Source organism: Otolemur garnettii, unplaced genomic scaffold (assembly GCF_000181295.1).
Source record: "Otolemur garnettii isolate 467f Iridium unplaced genomic scaffold, OtoGar3 scaffold00129, whole genome shotgun sequence".
In the NCBI taxonomy this organism is placed as follows: Eukaryota; Metazoa; Chordata; class Mammalia; order Primates; family Galagidae; genus Otolemur; species Otolemur garnettii.
The window spans coordinates 3,764,780-3,787,088 of NW_003852524.1; the positions used below are offsets into that span (position 1 = coordinate 3,764,780).

General features: G+C 38.6%; 1 protein-coding gene across 3 annotated transcripts in view; it reads right to left on the minus strand.

Moving 5' to 3' along the window:
- CAMK2D (calcium/calmodulin dependent protein kinase II delta) overlaps positions 1–22,309 on the minus strand; it is a 304,759-nt gene that overhangs the window by 89,751 nt on the left and 192,699 nt on the right. The gene's annotated exons all lie outside the window — the stretch shown is intronic.

Here is a 22,309-nt window from a genome sequence, read left to right on the forward strand (position 1 = left end):
AATGTACTGTTTTTTACAGTGCTGTTTATAACCATTTTTTGTACAAACAGACATGGAGCACATGGCCGCTGTATGAGTATGAGTTTGCATGCCCTATCTCTGTGTATCTTCTTATATTTTTTGGTGTGTATCTTTAAATATATATATTTTCCCCTTGCAAATACACATATTAATATACGTACCCTTCTTACAAAAGTATAAATAATTAAGCTGATTACAATAGCTTTTATTTAAATTTTTTTTTAGACAGAGTCTCACTCTGTCACCTTGGGTAGAGTGCTTTGGAGACCTAGCTCACAGCAACCTCGAACTGTTAGGCTCAAGAGATCTTCTTGCCTCAGCCTCCCAAGTAGCTAGGAGTACAGGCACCCCCTGTAATGCCTGGCTAGTTTTTCTATTTTTGGTAAAGATGGGGTCTCTTGCTTGCTCAGGCTGCTCTCAAGCTTCTAAGCTCAGGCGATCCACCAGCCTTGGCCTCCCAGAATACTAAGATTACAGGCATGAGCCACCATGCCCAGCCAATATTTTTAGTTTTACATTAATTCATGGGCACCATTTCATATCAAAAGTATTTTTTCCCGTTTTAATGTAACATAGCAATGAATGGAGGTATGCATGTGTGCACACGTATATTTTTGCATATTTGTGGGTATTTCTGGAAGAGCTATTCTTACAAGTAAAATTTCTGGGTCAAGGAATATCCACACTTGTAATTTTCTTGGGAAGACAGGGAAAATTTCCTTCCACAGTGATTATATTCCAATGCTATGAAGGTACCCTTTAGAAGGTCTAAATCATTACTAATAACAGTTGTTATCAAACAATAAAAACACTTGATTGAAACAATAGTTATCTAATGTTAATATGAATTTTTTAATGATTAGTGAAGTGAACCATTTTCTCATATATTTATTCAACCACTTCTTTCTCTAATCTGGCTTGATTTTACAAGAAAATTCCATCTTTGGAGGTCACCCTTATAATAGATAACATTTGCTTCTGAATGCTTATAAATGGGCCACACAGTGTACTAAGCATTATCTTACGTCTTAAGTCATCACCATTACCCTCTGAGGTGGATTTTATCATTAGCCCAGTTCATTGGTGAGAAGATGGAAGTTCAGAAAGATTAAGTCACTTGCCCAAGATCACACAGCTTTTGGTGGCATAGGCAAGCTAGCCATTTTCACAGATCATGCTCTCAACCATTAAACAGTGCAGCCTTTCCAATAATTACATCGCCAGTTATTTCAGTTGAAAAGCATGAGTCACTGGAAAAAGTCTTAAGTGCAGGTACAAAGCTTCATCTATGAACATTATAGAGTGAGATAAAATGATGCTAAGATAGTTTTTCTTTTTGCTTTTATGTTTTATTAAGTTCTGCAACATCACCAAAGGATAGCATGTTCCAGAGATCATGTTATTACACGCAATTCTCCTTTTCTAACAAATAACGATGTGACACTAAAAACTTTTTCATACAAATTTTTCTGAATGTTTATGTATCACCCAATGCATTCTGAACATTTAAAGGTCCTTTACTGCCATTGTTGTCAATTCTACTACTTTTACATAAAATGTGTACCTAAAATTATTACATAAAGCTTCACGTAACGGGCTTGTTCTGAAAACCATGGTTACTCGTACATGTAATTTCAATCAGTAGTATAGCTATTTTTTCCAATTAGAATCCATAATAATAAGGCAAATCACACAGTGTGCCCTAAATTATAATGCAAAATAATTAGGCCAAAAATACTCAAACAAACCCATTGTTGCTCCTATAAGGATAAGAGTTTTGTAGGATTTCTTCCTTTGAATATTGTTAGCATAGACATATATTTACATTTATCTTTGTTTTTGACCTTGAGTACCTAGAAAACCTGTATACATTACAATTTTGAACTACTAAAATGTTTAACAAATATTGATGAAAAAGTCTATTGTTAGCTAATAAAATTGTTGCTGTTTATATATTGTATCCCATGAAAATGGTCAGATCTTGGATCCCTGGGATCTTTGTTATGTTATTACCCAACTAGCATAAACACATAACGTTTGTTCAATTAATGGCTATTGGAATCAGGGCTAAATGAATTAACCCTGTTAGATAATCATACCATCCATTTTCTTTTTGGTAAGGCTAGACTTTGTGTGACTTCACAGGAAAAAAAAAGTCACACACCAAAGGTTAGCTACACATAGGAATAGATTTTATTTCTTAAGGCATTTGTATTTAAAGAAGAATATTAAAGAAGTAGGGAGACTAGAATTGTGGTTTTCAATGATTTAAACAAATTTGAAAGGATGTAGAGTTTCATGTTGAATTTTGGGTTATGAGTCAACCGTCTTTGACAATACTCTCTCACAACTTCTACATTCATTCTTCCCATTATTTAAAAATATCCTATTCAAATGAAACCATTTTATCATTTCTGCTACATGTGTGTATGATAAATGTCTCAAAAGGAAAAAAGGGAAGTTATAATAGAATTCACTGCTTTAAAGAGAAGGTAGTGAAGTTTTGCACTTTAACACATTTCTATACTCACATTACTGTTTAATGGAGCACAAAATCAGGCAGTAGCTATATATTTCTGAAAATTTTTAGTATGCCACATGAAATTTCATATAATACTACAAATTAAATCAGACTCATGAATAAATGGTTAGATTAATCAACTAATTAAAGATTTTGTGAATATATCGATGTCAGAATTCTCCCATAATATGTAGCATATTAATTATGGATTTAAGCATTAATTACCATTTATGAATTTCTGGAACATTAGGGCTTACAGAGAATAAAGATAATTATAAAACCATGAAACGATGAGACTCCACATAGCAGAAAGATAAATATTTGTGTTATTGTTATTCACAGTGATGTTGATTCACACTGTGTTACCCTACAGAATGAATTGTTCTTTGATTTCTAGTTTATATTTTTGTGACTTATATCAGAAATGGTGAAAGGTAGTTTCATATTGAATATTCGTAAAACTGAATGAGTAACATAGCTTTGATTAGGAGGCTGAGCAGCTGGTAAAGTTCAAAATTGGTTTCTTTTTAAATAAAATGGTGCCACATTAATCCCAGAGCTAGCACTGACATGGAGGTTAGAACAACCAGTGCCTGAGGTGGTGGTGGGAAGCCAGGAACCTTGGGCTGGAGCTGAGTGGAAAAGCAGCTAAGTAGGGTCCAGCTAGCATGCAATGAGGAGACAATCTTGCCAAGATCAGGCTGAAAATACCCCTTGGAAAAAGGAGGGGATTAAGTGTAAACCTGAAGGACAAACCCAGTGAGCTAAGACCACCAGAAATCCAAGACTCTGAGCAGAGGCAGTAGGGGTTCATTAAGCAGTCAAGCAAAGATCACCACAATCAGATCTGAATTTGTAAAAAGCGTATCTTACACTGTCTTACATTGGGTAGCTGGTTAAGTCTTCATGTAGTCATGAGGCAGAAGCTGTGGCAGTGACAAGGTGTCTCGTCACCTGTCTGGTGCTCAACGCATTGCCCTCCCTTTGGAGAACCGTAACAAGAGCAGCAAATATTGATCAGGTGCTCACCATGTGTGCAATGGGCTGAACATTTGTGCCCCTGTCCCAGTTCATATTTTGAAATCCCAATGCTCCCAAATGATATTAGGATGTGGGGCTTGCAGGAGATAATTTAGTTTTGAGGGTGGAGCCCTCATGAATGGGATTAGTGTCCTTATCAAAGGGACTCCAGAGAGTTCTCCCCACTCTGTTTTCCATGTAGGGATAAAATGACAAGTTGGCTGTTTGTAACCCAGAAGACAGCCCTCACCCAAACCAGACTATGCTGGCACTCTGATCTTAGACATCCAGCCTCCAGCACTCTGAGACATGTTTGTTGTTTTGCTTTGGTATCTGTTATAGCAGCAGAAGGGGAATAGAAACAGTGCCAAGGCCAAGCGCTGTTCTCAGTGGTCTACAGACTGGAACACGACAACCCTGTGAAGTAGATGCTAGTGCGACGTCCATATTACAGGTGAGGACCCTGAAGTAATGGCGATTAAGGACTTGTCCCTAGAACACTCGGCATGAGAAAGAAAAAGGACTTCTTTTCTCTTGACAGTGCTTCCCTAATAGCTTGCCCCTTAGACACAGTTTAGAGAACACAAGGGTAACTCAAGGGTTTTTGGTTAGCAAACTGCAAAGGATCATGCAAAAAGACTGAGTAAATATGGATATAAAGGACTGCCCAGGTAGGTGCCCTTTAATCATTTGATTAAAGTTTGATTGCTGGTGAGGGCAGAAGGGTAATTATTGGTCAAAGTGAACCTGATCAGGGCTTATTAGTAGGAGTGTTACTGGCTCTCTGGGCTGCAAATCCTTCGCTACGTGTGTGGGGCTATCCTAGAGATGGCAAGACTGTCAGCACCAGGTCCCAAACGAAGTGCCAGTAGCACTACCTTGTCAGTGTGGCAACCAGCATGTCAATCCCACCCATTCCCAGAAGACCTCTGAGGTAAGGGAACAAAGTCTATGGGGGATAGAATGAAAACTAGGTTTCCTTGACACCATATTCTAACACACAGGTAAACCAATCCAGCCACTGGTGTAAGGGTCTTTGGGCAGAGCCCACAAATGATGATGGAACACTGTATCTTTACACAGTGCCTGGCAGGAGGGAGACACTAATAAATGTTTGCTGAGTGCATAAATGATTCAATAATGAAATGGGTGAGGAAACTATAAACATCATTGCACAGTTTTATTGTTTGCCTTGTAGTTGAGATAGAATCTGATTGTGAAGAGGCCTAACCACCTTTCATGTTATTTATCTACTGATCTCTAATTAAATTCTGTTGATTTTATCTCTAAAGCAGAATTTGAATCAAGATTTCTATCTCCACCACACTGTCACCAGCTCAAGTCATTGCTGTCACCTGCATCACTGCAATAGCTCCTAATTAGTCCTCTCATTTCCTCTCTTGCCCCTCTGCTGTCAATCTTTATGCAGGAGCTTTAAATGTTCATCGAATTTTGTGACATGCCTGCAGGAAGCTCTTCAACAGCTGTCCACTGACTTTCCAGGTCAATTCTCTGCACGACCTTCACGTCTCTGTCTAATTTGTACCTCCCCTATCATCCCATTGGCTGCCCTGTCTGTCTTGGTCTGGTATAATGGGCTTCCTCCACTTCCTCAAGTGTACCAAGCTCCTTCCTACCTTTCCATGTGCTCATCTTTCTTCCAGGACATTCACAATCTGTCTACAGCTACTATTTGATAAGTAAATCCCTGTTAACTTTCAAAACTTGGCTCAAATATTATATCCTTAGACCCCCACCCATCAAAGTCATCTTACCTCCTAGAAGCCTGTCTTATTCTTCATAACACCTATTACTACTAAAATTAAAATCATATTTTATCAATTCTGTACTCAATTTTTTAACGATTGTTTTTCCACTGGGCTGGTAGCTCTGGGAGGGTAGAATCTCTCGATTTTTCACTATAAAATAACCAGTGCTGAGTTCAGTGGGTGCTCAGGCAGAGCGGGTGCTCATTAAATGCTTGCTGAAGAAGTGATCCCAGAGTCAGATGTGTGGGATGATCACACACCAATGATACAGTGTCGACACTCCTAACGCCATGTCCCTTGCCATTACATTCTGATAAGAAGGTAAGTATCTCTTAGGAAGTTTGTCCCTGGAAATCACATATTTCATTTTTGCATTTTGTGGAATTTTTCCCATATGACAGGAGTCTGTTTACGAACAAATCATATCTAATCATAAATGCAGAAAGTATTTGTTAAATTCATCATAAGACACATATTTGGACTAGGATTGAGAAGAGAGGAAAGCACTGGTGTGTTCTAATGCTGAAGACCTAATCAGGTGTGTTTGTACTTTATTGTTTGAGGACCTAAACCCATGTCTCTTGTGCTATAATTGAATACAGAGAGCAAGAATATCTACATGAGCTATGCTTCTTTCTTATGTGTAGAAACTTTCAAAGTTCAGTTATGATCAGAGTATTAAGATGAGTCAAGTGGTGTCACTGGGTCATGGACAGAATTAGAGGCTTAAGCTTATACCACGAAGGGTGTAATGGTAGGTATGAGGGCAGCTGACACACACTGGGTGTGGCAAGATTCAAAACACAACTCTGGCTACATTGCTAGTATCTTACTCAGCTAAGATCAATTCCTTATGCAAGTCATCTTCCAACTAAATACCTAGTATTTGAGGACACCTCTGAAGTAGTGGATTATCTGAGAGCACCCAGGTTTTCTCAATGGATTCCAAAACGGATGATGGAAATCAAATAAGACTTATGACTCTCTTTAAGAGAAGGTCCAAAGAGTTTCTTACTGATCCTGATGTGGAGAGATTTACTGAGTCATCATAAGAATTACAATGGAGATAACAAAGCTAAGAGACAGACCACTGAAATTGCTCCATTCAAAGCTTAATTTAAGCCAGGAGAGAGGCAGCATGGTGGGGAGGCATGCTGTAAGATACTAGAAGCAGGGCAGTGTATCATGGCCACTGTCCAGCCTGTAGCCATTAATTGGAGTGGGGCAACAGGGTGGGATGGCAAAGGCTTACAACAGTGATTTTTAACGCATGCGCCCTGAGAGGATCTTAGGTATGCCGGGCAGATTTTTAAAGATCATTAACTAAATTATTTTTGAAAGAAGTTCAAAGCATAGTAAGTAATTTTTTTTTTACTCTTTTTTAAAATCAACATCATTTAAGTGTGGCACGGAAGTTTAACTATAGATTCAAGTTTGCTGTGAGATAAAAAAAGGTTGAGAAACACTGCCCTAAATCCTTCAAAGAAACACCTCCTTTACTGCTGTTTTCCTACCTAATCTCTGGTTTCTGAAACCATTCATTTCATATCATTCTGGATTTCAGCTTCTTTCATCTTACTCTTCTTTATTCCAAATCACTTCTGTATTCTCCTTCAGTTCTAAAACTCGTGACAACTCTACCAACTTTTTTGTCATCGATCTTTCACAAACACACGTGAAAGCTATGAACCACTATCAACAGTTCCTATTCTTGAATTTGTTTTTCCTATTCCATGACAAGAAAAATCATGAATGAGGAGTGCTAAGTATAAATAAGAGTGAGTGGAATAAAGCAAAGGCAGAAATCAGAAGTGTTATGTTCGTTTCGTTGATATTACAGAACTCCTCGAGGGAGCAAAATCAGATAATGAGCTTATATTTTGTGTGTAGTATAGTAAGATGCCTTAATGAGTGTCTGATTAAATGCCCAGGTGATGTTTTACAAAGGTGTGCATATCAAAATGAATGCTTCAGAGGCCAGGCACGGTGGCTCATGCCTGTAATTCTAGCACTCTGGGAGGCAGAGGCAAGTGGTTTGCCCTGAGGTCACAGGTTCAAGACCAGCCTGAGCAAGAGTGAGACCCTCTTCTCTAAAAATAGCTGGGCGTTATGATGGGCACCTGTAGTCCCAGCTACTTGGGAGGCTAAGGCAAGAGAATTGCTTGAACTCAAGGGTTTGAGGTTGTTGGGAGCTACGACTCCATGGCACTCTGCTGAGGGTGCCATAGTGAAACTCTGTTTCAAAAAAAAGAAAAAAAAAAAGAATGCTTCCTAAACACAAGTAATAGAATGCAGTGCTGTACATTAAAAAAAAAAGTTTGATACAAATAAAAAAAGCCACTATGAGACACTGTCTCACACAGGTTAGGATTAATGCATACCATAATCTTGAATGCTAAGCTATTATCAATAGAACAGAAAATAACAAGCGTTGGTGAGGGGGCAGGAAAATCAGAACCCTTGTGTGCTATTAGTGGGAAAGTAAAATGTCTCTGTAGAAAACTAAAAGTGGAATGACCACATGATCCAGCAGTTCCACTTTTGGGAATGTGTGTATACCTTGAAGAGCTGAAAGCAGGATCTCAAAGATATATTTGTATACCCATTTTCACAGCAGCATTATTCACAAGAGCTTAAACATTCCAAGCATCTACTGACAGATGAAGCAATAAGCAAAATGTGGTGCATACACGCAACGAAATATTATTCAGCCTTCAACAGAAAGGAGATTCTGACCCATACTTCAATGTGGATGAACACTGAGGACATTATGCTGAGTGGACAGACCAGTCACAAAGAGACAAATGCTATACGATTCCACTGACATGAGGTTCCTGGAACAACCAAACTCTTGTAGAACAAAGTGGAATGGTGGTTGCCATGGGTTCAAAAAGTAAAGATAGGGAGTGTTGGTTTAATGCGTGTAGACCTGTCAGTTTTGCAAGATGATGGTAGTTCTGGAGATGGATAGTGATGACGGTGGTACAACAGTGTGAATGTATCTAATGCCAGCGAACTGTACACTTAAAAACACTTAGGAAGGCAAATTTTATGTAATGTGCATATTATCACAATACAAAATAAAAAAAAAACAAACCAGAACATGTTTGATTATAATAATGAAAATGACCATGACAATGAGAAAATACCGAGTGTAACCCAATGAACGCTAAATGGATAGATCTACTTTTTCTTTTCTTTGTGGGTTCCAGAAAATCATCTGTACCATTATCTTGAATGCCAATAAACCGCTCTACATCAGCCAGTTCTTAAAATTAATCACCGACTTCACTTCCATTATTCACTTTTAAGCAGTACGGTTAAGTGGAGAATCATCCTGGCTTGGTATTAGCTAACTCTGCGAGGTCAGGTCAGGCCGAAAGTTTTCTCATTTCTATATTTTTTCTCTTCATAAAATGCAAAGAGAAAAGGCACCATTTCTTCCTCTTCAGAGACGCCAGATAAGGGATGTGCAACCTGTGTTCTACAGTCCACAAGGGAGCGTCTGACCCAGACCCTCTGCTTTCTATGCGAAGTGCCAAACTATAGGAGTTCTGAATAGCACCGAAGTACCACATAGGCTGACAGTGGCTCTGTCCATATTCGACCAAATTCCATGAGCAACTCAGTTCTCATTATCACCTACTCAACAAGATGCGACTACTTTAACACCAGAATCCCTTGGGAGTCCCCAAGGACACTGAATAAGTAGCCAAAGTGTTCTCACTCAGGGAATATCAAATCTGAAAGTAAGTGGTCTTTCTATTGTGTTTGTGAGGTATGATCCATTTATACTATCTTTTATATGTCCTTATGGACATCTTTTTTTTTTGTTTTGAAGCCCTCTCAGCAACACCAACTGTGTTTCTTTTTCTTGTTCATTTAAAAAAATTTCAGATTAATATGAGGGTACAAATAATTATGTTACATTGTTTGTATTTCTTTTTCTTTATTGAGACAGAGCCTCAAGCTGTCCGCCTGGGTAGAGTGCCATGGTTTCACTGCTCATAGCAATCTCCAACTCCTGGGCTCAAGCAAGTCTCCTGCCTCAGCCTCCCAAGTAGCTGGGACCACGGGCCCCCGCCACAACGCCCGGCTATTTTTTGGTTGCAGCCATTATTGTTGTTTGGCGGGCCCGGGCTGGGGATTCAAACCCGCCACCTTAGGTGTATGTGGCTGGCGCCTTAGCCGCTTGAGCCACAGGCGCCGAGCCTTCTTTTTCTTTTTTAAGACAGAGTCTCATTATGTTGCCCTTGGTAGAGTGCCTTGGCGTCACAGCTCACAGCAACCTCAAACTCCTGGGCTCAGGCAATTCTCTTGCCTCAGCCTCCTGAGTACCTGGGACTACAGGTGCCTGTCACAACACCGGCTATATATTTTTTTGTTATTGCAGTTTGGCCAGGGCTAGGTTCGAGGAAATCTTAATATTGAATGTAGGGCTGTGCAAACTGCATTTTTGAGACAAGATCTCCCACATGTTATCATAATACTTATCATTTTTGCCTTAGGTCTGGTCTACTAAGAGCCAGATAACCTGTACATGAACCGATGATTTGTGATTATAGTTTTGCCCGAGTCCTACTCTCAGGTCACCAAAATCCTCCTTGGTACAGACACACATATAATAAGGCTGAATGAATTTACATAATAATGCACGCAGCTCATTAGGCCTCCTTGCCAGTCATGAGCTTTGGTCCCTTTGATGTGCAGTCCCTGGGGGTGAAGCGAGGCAGACCCACAGGTGCAAGGCACACTTTTGGAGGTGAGGGATCTGGCTGAAGAGAAGTGGTTATAGTGTAGACTCAGAGTTGGGGGACAAAAACCCTGAGTTGAAGAAATGAGGCAAAAGAAGGAATAACACAATCAGGTGATTTTCAATGAAGATAAACCATAGACAGACAAATTCAAAATTTTTAAATTTTTAAATTTAATTTAAATTTAACTTTCTGCTTCATCTATCCAAGCTGAATATCCAAGTCATATTTTTAAAAGTCTCTCTCTCTCTCCGTGTGTGTGTGTGTGTGTGTGTGTAATCTTTTAAATTACTGTAGTCATTAATCTTTAACTTGATGGCCTCCTACCAAATTCTCCACTTGGAAAACCCTATGTTCTTACAGATTTTCTTTTCCCTGAAAATACAAATGACTTCGTGGGGAAGTGAAGCTTGTCACCTATAGGTTGGTGTCTTTATATACACACACTTTACAAATATTACTGAACTATTTTCAAACATTTATGAGGTTTACTCATTCTACCAGGGATATAAAGAATTGACTTGTAAATTCTATCATCAAGCACATGATCTAGCAGAGCAAATAGAAACATTAATAAAATATTATATTCCTGTGGAACATGCTTTGACTAAAGCACAGGTTATTTTCAAAGCTAGAGTCCTTAAGACTTGGCAAATCTAGACTCGGGAATTGTCTCGTGTATAGAGAAAGTATGGGTACCAGTAAGTAAAGAAGTTTCACCCAAAACTCATCTTCTTGGCACCATGAAAGGAAGAAAAATGAGCACGAATGGGGCAGATGTGTATTCGGTGAGGACTCAGTGATGAATACACAGAGAGCAGCATCCACACTGGAGCATCACATCAATTGGTGTCCCAGGCCAGGCGGGAGGAGGGGAGTCCTGCCCCATCTGTCACTTACTGCAGTTAAGGAAGAACTCGCTACTTTCTTCACTTTCTGCGCGTCACGGAGGGTTCCAGAGCACTGCTGTCTGGATTCTGGAAGTCACAGGGAACAAAGTACAAGCAAGAAATGAGGAGAGAAGGACACATTCGCAAAGGCTAAGGAGGAGGAGAAGAGAGAACAAGGAATCCTTCCAGGGGTCAGGGACAAGTTCACAGAGGAGGGCTGTTCCAGAAGGACCGGACAAGAGGAAGATGCGTGGGACAGGAAGGCCCAGGCAGAAATGGGAGCTTAACAGAAAGAGGAGAAAGAAAAAGAACAAAAGAAGGGGGAAGTAGGAATCTCAGTCTGTCCTTACGGGGTCCCAGTCTTCCCTCCCGTTCCTCACAATACTCCAAACCGCCAAAGGGGCTTCCAGAAGCTGCCTTCTCCCAAATGCCCTCCCTTCTTCCTTTCTGCCCGCGTTCTTTGTGGCGTGCTCTAGTAATTGTGCTTGAGCCCTGGAACAAGTGGCTCATTTCTGGTATCACAACATTCCCACGTTTATCTGAATAGAGGCTTAAGTCAATCTAGTTTTTGTTTCTTTTTAATTTTTTAAAGATAACACTGGGTTAATCATCACATAGGTTTACAGAAACAATGCTTCCGGAAGGGATGTCTAGGTTAGTAATATCATTTTTAAAGAAAAATACTAAGACTCAGTACTGGTTTTATTCCCAATATTTTGATTGATTGATTTTTTTTTAAATTTTAATTTTTTTTGAGACAGTCTCATTTTGTTGTCCTCGGTAGAGTGCTATGGCATCATAGCTCACAGCAAACTCAATCTCTTGGGCTTAAGCGATTCTCTTGTGTCAGCCTCCTGAGTAGCTGGGGCTACAGGCACCCACCAGAACGCCTGGTTCTATATATTTTTTTTTAGAGATGAGGTTTTGCTCTGGCTCAGCCTGGTCTTGAACCTATGAGCTCAGATAATCCATCCTCCTCAGTCTCCAAAATGTTAGAATTACCAATCTTTTGCTTTAATTGATAGCAAATAAGCAACTTAGTAATTGTTTCTAGGTTCAGCATTCATCTTCACAAGTTCTTCATGATTCAGCCTGAGTGCTCTATTGCCAATACGCCATACATATTATTGGATAACTGGCTTTACTTTTTGCTGGTGTTTTAGTTCGGTCCTTGGAATATAACTTGGTGATGTGTTGCACATGGGAGTGTATACAATGGACATGCATACACACCCACTTAGGAAGTATAGATAGCCATTTGTTCTGGAAATTTTATCTGACTTTTTATTGAATATAAAATATCCAAGGAACTTTTAAAAATTAAGCATCATAGTAAAGCTGCAGCCATTCACTTTAATTAGAAAAGAGAAGGTCTATTGGAATAGCCGTATTTCTGAATTAGGGAATATTTTCTAAGGAAATTAAACTATATTTCTTTTAATAAAAGGTAATGGAGTCTCATTTGACTCCTCCACAGATTAGAAATTCTTCCAGGCCCTTATTAAAAAACAGCTCAGAATTGGCATGCAAATAACTGTGTTAAGTGCTTGTTTGAAATCTTACTTAGACTCACTTTCTTAGCATATTGCCTGTCTAGAATAGCAAGATTGATCTAAGCCTAGATCATTCAAATTATTGCCAATTTAAAAAGTATTTATATATTAACTTATTTCTGTGTTACTGACACTCTATCATCTCCTTAAAAAGATTTGGAAAGCTTATCATCTGTCAAATTAACTATATTATCAAATTTCCCTATCTGAACTCTGAGTGCATGTTTTTTATTCCACTAGCATACAAAAGACTTATACTTAATTGCTACACAAAGATCTATGCAATCTGAGATTGCCTCCATTTTTTATAATTATAATAGCTCAGTACGAAAACACGTGCTTGAATTTACTAATGTATTGCTTGTTAAATCAAAAATTATTTATTTGTTGCCTATTATGTGCAAACCACTGTGTTAGGCAACTAATTTACTGAACCTTGGTTTAGTCATTAGCTTCACAAATTGGTTTTTTTTTAAATAGACTACTAGGGTCTCAGGAATATATGGCTTAATTTAATTTAATTCATTACCGCAGAACTACGGACTCTTTATTCACAGTTAGTAGCAGTTGTATCATTACTCAGCAATAAGACAATATGATCTTTAGCTGTGGAATTTAAAAATTTACATATATAATACAATATTTGAGTCCTCATTACTGACAGCAACTCCTCCCTGGGGTACAAATGCTAAGTTACTACAGTAAAAATGAGATGGCACCTGATGGCAAATGGAAAGCATAGTGAACAGTCTGGATCTGGATGTTTAAGGTTTACTGTGTGGGTTTTCTCTCAACGAGAGTTTTCTTTCCCTCTGTCTCTCTCGGAAGCGTCACTTCGGGTTCTGCTCTGCTTTTTCCCCTTCTCCCTGCCACCAGCCCTCCAGGGAAGGGGGTGCTGCAGCAGGCCTGAACCATTTTGCTGGATTCTAAGAAAGAAGTGCTGAAATGTCTCAGTGCCTGCTCACATCTCCAGCTCTAAGATGGCAATTTGATAATGGATAGATTAATGGATGGTGTTATCCGACAGACCTCTAATGTTGTGGAAGGAAAGGAGATTCTCTTAATTGCACTTCCTAGGATCAATGAGAGATAAGATGGTGGCAGAATTTTATTTTAGTTCAACATCTGGAAGCTGTTTAGCTAAATTATTCAAGTCGGGAGGATACCTGTACTCAACTTGTTATTGTATAAAGAAGAGTAAGGATAAGTTACTTCGGTACAGGGTCATGTCTCCCCAAAATATACTCAAGATTTATGTTTTGCTTAAACAATTATAACATTAGCAGTCCTTGGGGAAAGGGAGAGGGGGAAAGTTAGAGGAAAAAATATTGTAGGCTTGGTGCCCATAGTTCAGTGGTTAGGGCGGTGGCCACATACACCGAGGCTGGCAGGTTCAAACCCAGCTGGGGCCTGCTAAATAACTATGATAACTCCAACAGAAAAATATAGCCAGATGTTATGGTGGGCACTTGTAGTCCCAGCTACTTAGAAGGCCGAGGCAAGAGAATCGCTAAAGCCCAAGAGTGTGAGGTTGCTGTGAGCTGTGATGCCACAGCACTCTACCGTGGGTGACACAGTGAGACTCTGTCTCAAGAAAAAAAAAGAAAAGAAAAGAAAAAATGTTACAGACTGTGATAGTGTTGAATTTAGAAATTCCTTAGAGAATCTATGCAATGGAAACTCCTCAGCAGCTCCTTTTAAACTACCATTTGTAGCTTTAAATATCTACTTTATCATTTATAAAATATTTCCTATATTAAGAATTAATTATATTAAAGCAAATGTATTGGGTTCCAACAGTTAACACTGAATGGCCTGGAGGATACAATTTCAAGTCGTGACCACAACACACGTGGACCTTCTGTAACCTACACACACTTCCTGAGCTTTCTAGCTTTTTAGTTTCACAAAAATTGCCTTAGACTTTAGTTAGCTGCATATTTCTCCACGCATCTTTAATGCAATTCCTTGCCAGTAATGTGTAGGCAATCTTGATTTAGTTTTCCTTCAGCCTATGCAGTCTTTAAGAAAGAGCCCAAGTTTCCTTCAGAAATTCTTCCCTAAAAGCCATCTACTCTGCTCTTTCATCATGCTATACTTGTTTGATTGAAATTTCACAGGACACAGATCATCTGCCATATGCGTATGTCTCCTACTGAACCTCAAGGTAAAGAAAAAGGCAACAACTATGCTTTACTCACTTTTGTACCCCTAACATGTGGGCCTGACATATCACCTAAGACATATTCGTAATTCAATAAGCATTAGTTGAATTAAACAATCTGTGAAAGGGAATATGCAAATATGAAAACAATTAAGAAAAGTGGGAATATGAACAACTTTTATTATTTATACTTTCCTTTAAAAGGGCAATTTAAAACTACTATCCTTCCAATTATTTGCCCATTTATCCTCTCAATAAGGACATAATAAGTGTCTATGTATTATAGCCTACGCTCCATGAAAGATATGCAGGCTCCTAATCTTAAGAAAAAAACCAGAAAATAAATGCTATAACAGAACATCAGGTATAAAAATGCCCATGTAATACCCAATAGGATATTAATTCAAAATTTTAAAGCATAAATGCTTGCCTATTACTACAAGTAAGTCAGTTGAAACATCAAATGAAAGCAAAACATAACAGTTAACCACAGGATGTGGTCAATCCCCAATCAGACCACAAATATCTTGCCATGTTTTCACAAGTTACAGATAAGTTGACGATTAGAAATGCTTTCAGTCAATGCCATAGTGTACTGGTTTGTAAAGAAGAACAGACAGAACATGGGGTTGGTGATCCAAAATGGACCTAGGTGGCTATGATCCTATAAATGTATCCATTATTACGAATTAGAAAGAGCTCATTCAAAAGACCGTGTGATACTTTTCCAAATTCCAAACACCTAGCATCATGCCTTTCATGTAGAAGTGATATAATAAGTGAATAAATGAGCACACATGTATGAGACAAGATGCCACAGAACATGAACTTGGCCTCCCAGATGCCAGATTCACCTTACTCTAAAGTCTACAATCCTTCTAGGAATGTGGAAACATGCTGAGAGAATATATAAAAGTAGGGCCTTTTCTGAACTCAAGACAAGATGCAGAAAGAAAGCTTTCTGAACTCAAGAGTGTGGCTTCCTATACAACAGAAAAAAATTCCGCAGAGGTTGGTAATGAGCCCACATGGAAGATTAAGCCATGCTACTTGATAATCTGAAGTACCAATCAGAATTTCCTATTTCCTTCACTGTACAATGTTTTAACTTCTATTAGTTATTCTGTGAAGCTGTTACTTTTTAATTTTCAATATTATCTCTCTCCAATAGAAGAGACTCAGGCTGTAGATGAGAAGGAAAGTCACTCTTTTTTTCTAGCTAATGAGCTCCAGTAGCGCTGGCCCAGTACCCGGAGTAGGAATCCCTTTCCTTTAAATCCATCTGTTCTCCTAAAGTTCTGAATGTCTAACAGTCTTTATACATTTCCAGTGTACATATGTAGCGTTTAGCCACGTCACAAAGTCCAGCTTGCCATTCAAAGAGGAGACTTAGGTTTTCTTCTTCTCCACTGCCTTTGCCCACACCCAAATCACTAGCATTGTTTTTCTTTAGCTCCTGTAATATCCGTTTTCCCTACTTCCATTCTGTTCTCCTATAATCCCTTTGCCATACTGCAGCAAGAGAGAGCTTTGTAAAATGAAATCGGATTATTTCATTCCCATCTTTAAACCCTCCAACAGCTTCCCAGCACACACAGTACAACACACAAATTCCTTTTCCTGGCCTATATGGCCTTTGAGCTCAGGCAACACCCATGCCAGGCATTATTTCAAATCCCTGCCCCTAGTCTTTGTGATGTTCATGTCACACTGGCAGCCGTGCACTCCTCACTGACGCCACTCTCTTGGGGCTGTCCCGGTTGTTCACTGGGTAGAATCTCTACTGCCAAGGTTCTCAACATTTAGGTCTCTGCTCTTGACACTTCATACCAGCCCTCCCTGATAGCCCTTTTAAATCAGCTATCAACTGATAGTTACTCACCAAATATCACCCTGTTTCCTTAAGCATGCACAGCTAAAACTATCTTGCTGGGTCTACTTGTTTATTTACTTATTATCTATCCCTTCCTCCTTCAACTACTACAGTGTAAGTTCTGTTTTTTCCATCACTGTATTCCCAAGGGTTGGCAGAGCATATACATAACAGGTATACGATAGTCTATTGATAGAATAATAAGATGCACTGACATTAAGATCAAACAACAAGGCAGGCACAGAGCCCCAGAATGAGTATTATACATGCTCAGGCCCCAAACATACTAGGAAATTTTTAGATCTAATATTCTGTTATGAAGGGGAAAAATATCATACCTCCCAGTAACACCTGACATTTCTAAACTTTACAATTAAGCTGTGCAAAATAGTTAATGCTTTTTGGTATATCTCAAAGCAAATACATTTAATAATAACATATTATATGCTGGAAAATTGCTAAGAGAGTAGATTTTAAGTGTTCTCACCCCCCCCACACACACAAGTATAGTGAGATAAGGCACAGGTTAAAGAGCTTGATTTAGCTATTCTACAATGCATACAAATCTCAAAACACTGTTTTGACCACCATATGTACAATTCTGCTTGTCATTGATAAAATAAAATCAAAAAAATTTCCTATTCATGAAATATATATCCCTATTTCTTGTTTATAACTTCACTCTGTGCAGCTTAGCTCACAATTCTCCACAATTTCGAAATAGATGACACAACTCGCTGACATCACCAGGTACACATCAACCTTGTCATTAGATGAATCACCCCGATTGCAGAATTAAAGGTGTAAGATTAAGGGATCCGTAAGTTTCCACATGTTTATATATACCTCTCTGTGGGGGACTTAAAATATTACATTATGAAAAATAAGGCTATCATGTTCCCTCCTCTATAATCACATGGATTTTAAGATAATATTATTACTCTTTCCAGGAGAAGGTTTTAAGTAATTATTCCAGTATGAAGAACAAAAGAATAAAAGCTTTCTGAGTCTTGTCAGAAGTGATGCTCTCTATGAACTAGAAAAGTGTTCAGACTTAGGATGGCACAAATAAGTGTAAGGAAGACATGGAGAGAGAATGTAAAAATGAATGCCATCTAGAAACAAGGCAGTAATTAAGCCTTAGACAATCTGAGTAAAATTCACAAAAAACGTTTGACATCCAGAAGGTCCTCGTCAAGTTTGGTTGCGTTCTTGCTCTACCATTTACAGTTCCTAGTGAAGTCATTTGACCTCTTTAGCCATCATTTTTATCATAAAAAGACCAGTAGCTATTTTGTGCTTACAGGCATGAAAGCTTATAATGTACGCAGCAAAAAGAACTCAACAACTTTATCTATCTGTCTTATTATCGTAACAGAAAAACATGGTTTGGGCTGTGGTAACCAGTATGTCTTGTTTCTATTCTTGAAGGTAATACAGCATGAGCTTTGCAAGAAAAAGTCTAAGACTAGGAAGAAGGGAATACATTGGTGTGAAGAAAAGATTTTTAAAAGCATACCATAGTTTGTTCTAAATAAAAATACAGGGAACTTTCAAAGTTTTACCTGAGGTATAACGTATTCCAATTGCCTTACTTATCCAGAGACATGATAGCACAGAGAGGATAGCACCTATAATATCACACAAACAGGCTATACACTTACGTAAAACAAGCAGATTTATTAAACCTCCATGGTCCAAACTTTCTCAACCGTTGGGGAAGTGTGTCAGAGTTAATCATAAGTGTAAAATCTAAATGCTTATACTCGCTGAGATCCATCAACGAGGATACATATGAAAGGATATTCAAGCCTAGTACTTATAAGCGCATACATCACGGTGTAAGAATTTATCTCTCCTTCGTTCGACCACCATTACAGTCTTAGCATCCACTACTACCTCTTTGTGTCCAGACCCCTCCTTCTTACTAGGTTTGTTCTCTTTGCAAGAGTGATCAGCCTCTGGGAGACCAGATGGGCAATGCAAAGCGTCAGTAACAGGAGACCAGGGTTTTTTGAAAATTAGCCTAACCTGCTCCCTTTGCCTTTGATTTACCTGGGTGTCCTTAATGGGATACTCACATTCCCCTAGCTGAAGTGGCCCCCCCTCCAACCAAGACTTTATGCCCGGAGGATATTTGCCACATAGCTGACATTTAAAGTAATAGGTAAGATTTATTAAGCACTAGCCCTGCTGGCCATTTTATGACCATTGTGTTATTTAATCCTGCCAAATACTTCAGGAGGAAGACATGATCTCCATTTTGGAATTATGAAATGTGACACGGAGCTGGTAAGTTGTAGAAAAATCACAAAGTTAGAAAGCGGTTGATCTGGGACACATCACTGGATCTGACTTCACATAACATGCTCTTAACCACAATGCTTGCCCCATCCTACAATGGTGACATACTCAACAGAGAGCATTTAGTTTTCACCGTATTTCTGGGCATTGATTTTTATCAGAGGCTATATTTGTATCCAATATTTATTTTATATCAGCTATATGGAATTACCCTTGACACTAAAAAAAATATGGAAAAAAATCGAAAGGAAAGAACCGCAGGTTCTAGAATGGACACACAGGCAAAGAATTCTAAGACAGTGATGAGTATTTATGTTGAAAGTAATTATCAACCTAGGTTCTACTCTAACCAAGGTTATTATATCATTTGCTCATGTTGGGGAACAGAATCTGATTTTGGAAAAGAGGACAGGTAAAAAGACTCTCCAGACTTAGGGACGGGTGAATTGCCTTCTAGGGTCAGACTGTCTTGATGACAACAAGCTGTTCTGCCTCCTTCTCTCTCTCTGGGACGGAGACTCTGGGTTTCCAATGGGCCACATGCCCACTGACACCGTACAGACACTGGGTCTCTACTTCCTGCCACCTGCCTTGTTTCCCTCATATTTTCTAAGAAAAGTATATTTATAGAAACTTCTAGGTCAGGCTGTTTCAAAGTTGCCTTAGCGAAAATGCCGGTCAGATAACTGAAAAGGTTTCAGATTAAAATCTTAGAGAAATAAAAAAAGAAAAATATACATTCACACTGTAATATAAATGCAAAAAGATAACTAATTGTTCTTGTGATTTAGCCCCTGAGTATAAAGAGTGCTAACTTTAGAAAGGGTTACAATAATGGAAGGAAATTAATCATAATCTTTCAATTTACATTAAAATGCTCTGTTTAATTCAAGTTATTCTTTACAGTAGGGAATTAAAAATAGCTAATAATTCGTCCTCTAAGTTGACGGAAAATTAGACAATTCAATTTACAAACTTTCACATTAGGTTTAAGAAATTCTAGAAATTACATGGAGCCAGACCAATGAAATGCCATTAGCTTTCTCAATAATACTCACCATGTACAAAATACCAGGCGAGAAAAACAGGCTCAGTGATTTTAGTACTTTCATTATTATTTGTGGATAGATGAGCTTTCGATCTCTTTCTGTAAAATCTACCTATAGCTATTTATCTATTTTATATTCTTTCTACACAGATTGAGCTAGAGAGGTATGGAAACCAATTGGGAGACAATGAATTCAATTAACTCAAAAAACTTCAATAGCCAACATCAAAAAAAATCTTTTAATGTAGGGAGACATGTTACCCTGACACGTGGAATGTTATTTTACTTCAAGATGGGTAAATAGCTGGGCCGCAAGAACAGTCCTCAAACCAAAAAAAAAAAAACAAAAAAAAAACCAAAAAAAAAACCCAAAAAAAAAACAAACAAAAAAACCCCAACAGTTTCAATATCTATTACTTAAAAAGAATCTATGGCTCTGTTCAGCTTTAAGAGAGGATGTATTCTCTCTCTTCACAATATAGCTTACTAAACCAGAGACTGAACTGTCTAAATGGAGCCCACTGACAGATGAACTGTGTTAATATAAATGTGGAAAAACTGGAAAAGTGCCTGGAAACATACCATTAACTAACAAGGACGGATTGACCTTCAATTATTATTTTACACTGAAAGCCTCCTGAAATCAGTTTGAAGATTCAAAAAATATATATATAGTAAAATATATATAGATTCATGTAAAAGAAAGGATGCTTAAAATATTTATTGATGGGAATTTCAATCTAGTAGACTGGGATACAATTTTCATCAAACAAAACAACAACAACAAAAAAACCCCCACATTCAAAATAGCAACAATATCAACCACACACAAAAGATCTCTAAGAAATCTCTAAGGAAACAGATTGCATATTAGGAATCGGGTTTTTTGAAGTGATCTTTTGAATACTAATTTATTCAGAACTATAATTGTGATACTGATGTTCTCTTGAGCAATTTGGTACTTACTGACTTCAATTCTTTCCTTTCAGGAATAAACAAGACACACGAGGGTTTAAAGAAATCACCAACAATTTCCTCAACTACACTCAGCACAGTTGGCTTACTCTGGATACTCCATAAAGCACACTAGACCTGCTGAGAATCTGCAGGTGACGAATGGGGCAGGGAAATATTGAAAACCAGGGCTCAACAGTGAAATGAATAGTGATTCCAAGCACATCCTTTATGAGGGAACCAGATGCCTCCATACAAGAGAGGTTTTATAGAACGATCTCTGGGCATTTTCTGACTCTTGTCTTGAACTGATGTAAATCCATACTCTCCTCTCCTCTCCTCTCCTTCTACTTTAGAGAAAGCAGTTTTTCTCCTTGAAGATCAAAGACTTCACCTCTGATCTTAGTTTTCTCCCACTCTTTCCTTCTGAGCTTTACCCTTGGATTGTCCCTGAGTCTCCCGTCTTTTTTTCTTCTTCACTGGTTCTTTCTCATCTGCCTATAAATGAAGTTTCCCATCAAAATTTTTGTCTAGGACGGTGCCTGTGGCTCAAAGGAGTAGGGCGCTGACCCCAAATACTGGAGGTAGAGGGTTCAAACCCAGCCTCGACCAAAAACTACAAAAAAAAAAAAATTTTTTTTGTCTACCCTCATTCTCTCTCTACCTATTATTCTCACACCTTTTAACTACCTCTAGTAGATGGTTCACGAATACCTCAAAGGCATTTCAGGGTATGCAAAAATATATTTATTTTAATCCACATCATCATCTGACAGTAGAATTGGAATTCACACAATCCCTACCCTACCCCAGTGAAGCTAAATTCTTGGTTCTACCTTCTTCATCATCATCACATCAGTCAGTGTTTACCAACTTCTGCCAAATTTTAACTTCAAAATGCCCCTGGACTTGATCTACTCCTCTTGGTTCCCCGTCACGCAGTTCAGGGCTTCACTGTGCCTCACCTAAACTCCCAGATGGCCTCTTCCTCATCAGCCTCCCAATTCACCTCTCTTTCTTCAACCATTTCTCCACATTGCTGCTGCAACTATTGTGCTAAAATGTAGTGTGGCCACGGGCACTGCTCTGATCAAAAACATGTTTGATCGATAGCATTTATAGTTCCACAGCTGTCAGGACAATCTATTCTAGCACAGAATCATGGGATAATCTTTCCAAGGGCATCAACCACTAAAGAGAAGGGCAGGTGTTAGAAGCCCAAAGCCCCGATTCCTCAGTGCATAGGTGTCAAAGCTTATTTCCAAGCTTGGTTTATAAGTTGGGACACTCCTTTTTTACTTTCACTATCATGCAATCATTAAATGCCCTTTTCAACCACATGTCTATGTTATAAGGAATCTGTGAGGCAAGATATGCCCCAGATCCCACAACCATTTTGTCAAAAGGGTTTCACGGAACAGATCTTACTGAGGATGAC